This window comes from Babylonia areolata, chromosome 24 (genome assembly GCF_041734735.1).
Source record: "Babylonia areolata isolate BAREFJ2019XMU chromosome 24, ASM4173473v1, whole genome shotgun sequence".
Classification (NCBI taxonomy): Eukaryota; Metazoa; Mollusca; class Gastropoda; order Neogastropoda; family Buccinidae; genus Babylonia; species Babylonia areolata.
The window spans coordinates 6549936-6558648 of record NC_134899.1 but is presented as its reverse complement, the minus strand read 5'-3'; the positions used below and the strand labels follow the sequence as shown (position 1 = coordinate 6558648).

General features: G+C 40.4%; 1 protein-coding gene across 1 annotated transcript in view; it reads left to right on the top strand.

Moving 5' to 3' along the window:
• Positions 1-7044, top strand: part of LOC143299147 (uncharacterized) — a 91679-nt gene extending 84635 nt beyond the window's left edge. The window contains exon 8 of the mRNA XM_076612276.1: positions 1-7044. This exon is cut by the window's left edge and continues 2234 nt beyond it. The gene's annotated coding sequence lies outside the window, so the exon portion shown is untranslated.
• The last annotated feature ends 1669 nt before the right edge of the window (positions 7045-8713 follow it).

Genomic DNA, 8713 nt, shown 5'->3' with positions numbered 1-8713 from the left:
TAGAATTGCTCGCTATAAAAATTAGAAATCATACAATCGTGGGCATTAAAGTACCCTCATGTTCTGGTAACGGTAATCCAACTCACTTAAAAATCAAGTAAATGGCTTATGATACTACTTTGTTCCTCAGAAATAGAGAAGACATGAAGAAAGCTTTGGAAATATTTACGGCATTCAAAAGATTCTCTGGCTTGAAATTGAACACAGAAAAAACGAAGGCAATGAGGATTGGTCAGCATAACGGAAATGAAGTTCTTCCATTTACTTTAGTCGGTGAAATTAAAATCCTAGGTATTTAATTTCACGCAAATAAGATGGCACAGGAATTACCTCACGTCGGTGTTAAGGAGGAAGAAAAACACCCAGCACGTCTTTGGGGATTTTGCAAGAGATTCCTATTTACATATTGCCCATTGTTTTGTTTTTTTCTCCATCAGCAAAATCATGAGCAAAACTTCTTTATTACTTCATAAGTCCACACACCGAAATGTGAGTGTATAATTATTTTACAAAATATATTTTAAATTCGAGTGTATTATTTTCAATGATATATAATTTTATATATATATATATATATGTGTGTGTGTGTGTGTGTGTGTGTGTGTGTGTGTGTGTGTGTGTGTGTGTGTGTGTGTGTGTGTGTGTGTGTGTCTGTGTGTGAGTGTGACGGGGAGGGGGGGGGGGAGTTGAAGGTGATGCGGTGTTATTATTTATTCGTCCTCTCATGCTCTCGTCTCCTCTTCATCCTCCACCACACACACACACACACACACACACACACACACACACACACACACACGCACGCACGCACGCACACACACACACACACACACACACACACACACACACACACACACGCGCGCACATTTTATAACTGCTGGGTGAATGTGTAGTGTTACGTGATGATATATTTTTTAGAGTGCCTTACTTTCACAGGTGATTTATTTGTATTTGTATTTATATTTCTTTTTATCACAACAGATTTCCCTGTGTGAAATTCGGGCTGCTCTCCCCAGGGAGAGCGCGTCGCTACACTACAGCGCCACCCATTTTTTTGTATTTTTTTCTGCGTGTAGTTTTATTTGTTTTTCCTATCGAAGTGGATTTTTCTACAGAATTTTGCCAGGAACAACCCTTTTGTTGCCGTGGGTTCTTTTACGTGCGCTAAATGCATGCTGCACACGGGACCTCGGTTTATCGTCTCATCCGAATGACTAGCGTCCAGACCACCACTCAAGGTCTAGTGGAGGGGGAGAAAATATCGGTTTTATTTGGTTTGCTTTGCTTTGCTCATTACACAAGATGTGTGTATGCTAGCGTGATTGATTTGTTCCATTTCATTAAGATTTTTTTGTGTATTTACCGTAAAACTGATTGATTTGTTCCATTTCATTCAGATTTTTTTGCGTATTTACCGTAAAACTGATTGATTTGACTCGCGTGTGTAACTTACCCTGTTGTGGTTAACAGAATGACCGTAATGACAAAACAAACAAAACACACAACAACAAAAAAAATGCTGTGTACATCATTCTTCCATTTTTGGGGGGGTTGATTTCTGCATCCATTTTGCACCCTTTCTCGTCGCTTTTTCGTTGTGGTTTTAAATATTTGGTAATTTTGATTATGACAATAAGAGACTAGTGTGTAATGTATGACACGTGTGTGTTGCATGTCTGTCTACAAAGTGTGCGTACCAGTGCGTTAAAAGTCAGCAGACTTAATGAGTTAATTTTCCTGCGCTATTATGTATTGTATTGTGTTGTATTGTATTGTATTTATTTTGTCACAACGGGTTTCTCTGTATGGCATTTTGGCTGTTCTCCCGAGTAAGATGTTGCTACAGTACAGCAGCACCCATTCTTTTTTCTGCCTTTAAGTGCATTTGTCTTTTTATCGCAGTGGGTTTTTCTACAAATTTTTAACCATGCTTCTGTTTTGGAAATTCCTTTCCTTTCATTCATTATATATATATATATATATATATATATATATATATATATATATATATATATATATATATATATATATATATGTGTGTGTGTGTGTGTGTGTGTGTGTGTGTGTGTGTGTGTGTGTGTGTTCATACATTACACATATATTCGTGGATATCGTTCATGGTGTTGGACCTGCCTTTTAGCAGGTCAGTCTTTGTTGCTGTGATGAATTTGCAGGATGAGTATGGCTTGCTCATTCTGAGTCAATACGAGTTTGTGTGTGCACAGTGCTCTGTCTGTCTGTCTCTGTCTCTGTCTCTCTCTGTGTGTGTGTGTGTGTGTGTGTGTGTGTGTGTGTGTGTGTGTGTGTGTGTTTAGGTATTCGTGGATATCGTTCATGGTGTTGGACCTGCCTTTTAGCAGGTCAGTCTTTGTTGCTGTGATGAATTTGCAGGATGAGTATGGCTTGCTCATTCTGAGTCAATACGAGTTTGTGTGTGCACAGTGCTCTGTCTGTCTGTCTCTGTCTCTGTCTCTCTCTCTGTGTACGTGTGTGTGTGTGTGTGTGTGTGTGTGTGTGTGTGTGTGTGTTTAGGTATGCACTCATTTCACATGTATATAGACATCAGTGAAGCTTTTTCTGGCGTCTGTTTGACAATTGTACCACGAACTATTCAACTACTTCATTACCAAATTGTTATCATTGAAAAAAAAAAGCCTTTTGTTTATACCCTGAACAAAATGAGGATATGCTAATGTGTGTACAGATGCAGCATTGTGGGCTTGTCATACTGATGTCATGTTTCTGACTTTGTGATCCCTAGTTAAAGGACAACGGTTGTAGTCAGTTATAGAAGTTGGCACTGTAGTCATGCTGTATGCATATATAAAGAGACTTGCTTGGAGCTGGTAGTGTGATTTTTTTGCTTTTAAGTGGATATCACGGTTGGCTGTAATTTATTCGTACTATATTTATTTCAAATATATTTCAAAATATTGGTTGAGTATGCATTTTTCAAAGGTACGTTCATACTAAACATGACAGACTCTGTCAGCTGTTGGTTGTTACATCGTTTTGTGGTGTAAGTCAGCTGTTGGTTGTAACATCGTTTTGTGATGTAAGTCAGCTGTTGGTTGTTACATTGTTTTGTGATGTAAGTCAGCTGTTGATTGTTACATTGTTTTGTGATGTAAGTCAGCTGTTGGTTGTTAGTGATGTAAGTCAGCTGTTGGTTGTTAGTGATGTAAGTCAGCTGTTGGTTGTTACATTGTTTTGTGATGTAAGTCAGCTGTTGATTGTTACATTGTTTTGTGATGTAAGTCAGCTGTTGGTTGTTACATTGTTTTGTGATGTAAGTCAGCTGTTGGTTGTTAGTGATGTAAGTCAGCTGTTGGTTGTTACATTGTTTTGTGATGTAAGTCAGCTGTTGATTGTTACATTGTTTTCTGATGTAAGTCAGCTGTTGGTTGTTAGTGATGTAAGTCAGCTGTTGGTTGTTACATTGTTTTGTGATGTAAGTCAGCTGTTGATTGTTACATTGTTTTGTGATGTAAGTCAGCTGTTGATTGTTACATTGTTTTGTGATGTAAGTCAGCTGTTGATTGTTACATTGTTTTCTGATGTAAATCAGCTGTTGATTGTTACATTGTTTTGTGATGTAAGTCAGCTGTTGATTGTTACATTGTTTTGTGATGTAAATCAGCTGTTGGTCGTTACATTGTTTTGTGATGTAAGTCAGCTGTTGGTTGTTACATTGTTTTGTGATGTAAGTCAGCTGTTTGGTTGTTACATTGTTTTGTGATGTAAGTCAGCTGTTGGTTGTTACATTGTTTTGTGATGTAAGTCAGCTAACTTCTCTCCGGGGCTGTCACGCCATCTGTCCACTCATCACTGCTGTCGAGATCCCAGACACGATGGACGTGGTCAGGATGCTACACGAGCGCTGTACATCCTCAAGCAACTCCTCTACGGTGAACTGTCACAGGACTGCGTGCTATTGGGAGACAGACAGAAAAGGCGTTTGTATGGCACTCTGGAGGCCGCCAGAACGTCTGTTGACAGTGACGCTGCCATCTTGGAAACCCTTGCACAGAACCCAACATGGCGCTGCCTCACTGATTCACAAAGCCGGTTTCTGGACCTCAGTGGCGAGGAGAACTGCATAGGCGTGGGAGGTAACTCCGCAAGTAAAGTGCAGCCAACGCACCAACTGATGTGCCCACACCAGGTTGTTTCCCCTCTGCCCGATCTGTGCCAGGGAATTCCATGCCACGATTGATCAGCCACCTTCTGACACAGTGTGTCCAGTCAACCACCAGGTACAGATGCTGAGGTCCTCATCAACTATGATGGACGAACAAGTCTGCTGGAGGCATTTCACTGCATTCTGAACATGTCAGTTTGACTCAGTGCGAGGCCTCCTTAGGTTCTGACTGACCGTAGATGATGCATCCTTGTTGTCACGTGGCTGGTTTTCGACGAGGTCAGCGGTGTTGTGACAGTGCATTCAATGTGGGCGTGGCAGTCACTGTCCCAGCTGTGTGTTGGCTGGTCTGTTGGAGTTGCCCCGCTCCTTTCTGCGTGCCCGTTTGTCTCCAACAGCTGTTCCCAGTCTTGAAGGGGGTCAGGGTACCTACCCACCTCATGGGGTCGCAGTCCAGGGAACATGTCTATCTGGTGGGGTCGGCTGCAAGTCTCTCCCAACACTTGATGTCAGTGGCAAGAGCTTTCGTGTCTCTCTTGCACACAGGTCTTCGTATCACAGCTGTTGTAGAGATGCTGAGGTCCTCATCGGCTTTGATGGACGAACAAGTCAGCTGGAGGCATTAACACTGAGCATGTCAGTCAGCTCCAGCGAGAAGTGTGCTGTGTGGCGTGTAGTGTTTGTTCTGTCTGCTCAAAGTGGCTGAACCAGTTCACGTAAATTATTTGGATTTTAACTTTTTTTCTTCTTCTGACGATGAAAAGATGCTGCACAGTGATAGTTCAGAATAGACCGCTGGAGAGTTTCGCGGCTATCTTCGACCTTGCGCATGCGCATTTCTTCAGTTGATAACAACCCAACACGGGGTACAATGAAGTGCAATCATATGCACAGTAAGAAAAACAAAATATGAAGCAAAACTTCGAAAAAAAGAAGCCTGCTGTTTCGCACATTTTGCCTCTCTCGATCGCCTTTGTTGCTCGCAAATTAGGAGAGCTAATCAACTTGGAGAGCACAGTTCATGTGACGAGCCTCAGTTAGCACGGAACTCTCCAGCGGTCTGTCAATCTAATCTGAAATGATCACATGTGCTGCTGGCCAGATCGAATTTGATGATAACTTATATAAAATAAAAGACAATCTCCATTTCCGCACACAAAAGCACACATTCCACGTGCAAACCCACTTGTTTGATTCCTTGTTCACTTGGATCACACAGACGCGAATGAAATTTATTGGCTTGGAGAGCACTGCTTTGAAACTATTGGGTTGTGTAAGTCTGGTTGACAATAGCTGGCTGTGTCTGATTTAGTCTGAATGAATGGTGTTCTGTTTGCTCTGATTTTATTTTGTATGATGTTCTGATTGAATCATCTATATTGTGTTCTGTATCAGTGCATGTATGATGTTCTGACTGCATTCTGAATGAATTTTAATCTGACTGTATTCAATGTGAACGATCTTCTGACTGTATTCAGTGTGAACGCTGTTCTGACTGTATAAAATGTGAACGATGTTCTGACTGCATAAAATGTGAACGATGTTCTGACTGTATTCAGTGTGAACGATGTTCTGACTGTATTCAATGTGAACGATGTTCTGACTGTATAAAATGTGAACGATGTTCTGACTGTATTCAGTGTGAACGATGTTCTGACTGTATAAAATGTGAACGATGTTCTGACTGTATTCAATGTGAACGATGTTCTGACTGTATAAAATGTGAACGATGTTCTGACTGTATTCAATGTGAACGATGTTCTGACTGTATTCAGTGTGAACGATGTTCTGACTGTATTCAATGTGAACGATGTTCTGACTGTATTTGACTGAATTCAGTGTAAACGATGTTCTGACTGTATTCAGTGTGAACGATGTTCTGACTGTATAAAATGTGAACGATGTTCTGACTGTATTCAGTGTGAACGATGTTCTGACTGTATAAAATGTGAACGATGTTCTGACTGTATTCAGTGTGAACGATGTTCTGACTGTATTCAGTGTGAACGATGTTCTGACTGTATAAAATGTGAACGATGTTCTGACTGTATTCAGTGTGAACGATGTTCTGACTGTATTCAGTGTGAACGATGTTCTGACTTCATAAAATGTGAACGATGTTCTGACTGTATTCAGTGTGAACGATGTTCTGACTTTATAAAATGTGAACGATGTTCTGACTTTATAAAATGTGAACGATGTTCTGACTGTATTCAGTGTGAATGATGTTCTGACTGTATTCAATGTGAACGATGTTCTGACTGTATTCAGTGTGAACGATGTTCTGACTGTATTCAATGTGAACGATGTTCTGACTGTATAAAATGTGAACGATGTTCTGACTGTATTCAGTGTGAACGATGTTCTGACTGTATTCAGTGTGAACGATGTTCTGACTGTAGACTATTCCGTGCGAACGATGTTTTTACTGTATTCAATGTGAAAGGTTGTTCTGATTGAATTCAGTGTGAATGATGTTCTGACTGTAGACTATTCTGTGCGAATGATGTTCTGACTGTATTTAGTGTGAACGATGTTCTAATTTAATTCAATGTGCACGAGGTATTCAATGTGAACGATGTTCTGATTGAATTCAATGTGAACGATGTTCTGATCTGATTGCTGGACTGCATTGTGCATGAATGGCGTTTTGTCAGGCAGACGTGAATAGAAAGAGATGTATGACCCGACAGTGTTGGTTCTCAAGATCACATAGCTGTCTGGCTGTGGTCCATTCTGTTCGACAGCTGCTAGTCATGTTTAGTAGGGACACACCTTCACACTTAGTCTTTTAATGCATGGACGCTTAAAACTTAAGTCAGCTTTTCAATTATTCGCTTCACTTGATTTCAGTCACTACAGCAGTGTAAAGCAAAATTAAAGTTTATATAAGTGGTTCAAAATGTGTTGGGTTTGTGTGTGTGTGTGTGTGTGTGTGTGTGTGTGTGTGTGTTTGTTTTTTGCACATATCTTCGTTGTGTTTGGGCATTCTGACTGATGAAAATGGGGAAGGGTGCAGGTGTATGTGTGCGAGAGAGAGAGAGAGAGAGAGAGAGAGAGAGAGAGAGAGAGAGAGAGAGAGAGCAAATCATTTATCATAAGGCCATAGCCCCTCGTGAAGGGTGGTACATCGATACGCAAGTCACATTACAGCCCAAACAAGAGAGGCGAGGCCTTCAAGACTCACTTGTGATACACTTTAAAAAAATTTAAAAAATCCTAATAAATCTAATCGTTAAAATGTGTTCTGTGTTTGTTATTATAAAGCATCGGGTTAAAAAAAAAAAAAAAAAAAAGGAAAAAGAAAAAAAAGAAAGGGTGCCTGAGCGCAGATTCGAACCCGGCATGTTCGGGTGGGAAGAAAATTATCTTTGTCACTGCACTATGGCGGATCCATGAATGGTGTTCAAAAATAAACATTTAAGCACGCTTTTTTAAGGGCGATAAATCAATTGCGATATTCGAAGTCATGACGCTGTTTAAATCATATTATTTCGGTGTGGCGATAAATCAATTGCGATATTCGAAGTCATGACGCTGTTTAAATCATATTATTTCGGTGTATCTCAGGCATTTAAGAATTCTTTAAAGTCGGCGGTAAAGGAGACGTTGCCAATGCCGCAATCACAATGCAACATTCTGCCGTTTTTCTGGATCTAGATAGATGTACAAGTACAGTTACACTCACCAGTAAAGTATGATACGGTCGATTCAATTTCTCTTTTATGTTAATTCTAGTTAATTGAGTATTCACTTTAAAAGATTCATATGCAGTGAACACGTCGATGATGTTGTCTGTGTCACTGTGTGTGTTCTGTCCAGAATTTCTATTTCTTTCCATTTAATTACAAACAAGAAAAACAAGGTCACGCCGTATTCTTACCAAGCATCGCCAACGATACTGCAACTGGAATGCGGTAATGTGAAGTTTTCGGAATCCCGGACATGGCCTCAACGAAATAAACCGTTAATGATACTGGAAACACGGAGTGGAATGATGGCCTAGAGGTAACACGTCCGCCTAGGAAGCGAGAGAATCTGAATGTGCTGGTTCGAATCACGGCTCAACCACCGATATTTTCTCCCCCTCCACTAGACCTCGAGTGGTGGTCTGGGCGCTTGTCATTCGGATGCGACGATAAACCGAGCTCCAGTGTTGCAGCATACACTTAGCAAATGTAAAAGAACCCGCGGCAACAAAAGGGTTGTTCCTGGCAAAATTTTGTGGAAAAATCCACTTTGATAGGAAAAACAAATAAAACTGCATACAGGAAAAAATACAAAAAAAGGTGGCGCTGTAGTGTATGGCCTGGATTTCACACAGACAAATCTGTTGATAAAAAGAAATACAAATACATATTATTTCGGGAGACTTACAAACTATCATAGGTATGACTGAAATTTTTTTCCCTACTATTTTTCAGCTAAATTTGGTATTGACAAAGTATTTCCAGAGAAAATGACAATGTTAACGCTTACTACGGCCACACTGACAGACACACACACACAGACAACCGAACACCGTGTTATAACATAAACTCACTTTGTTTACACAAGCGAGTCAACAAAATA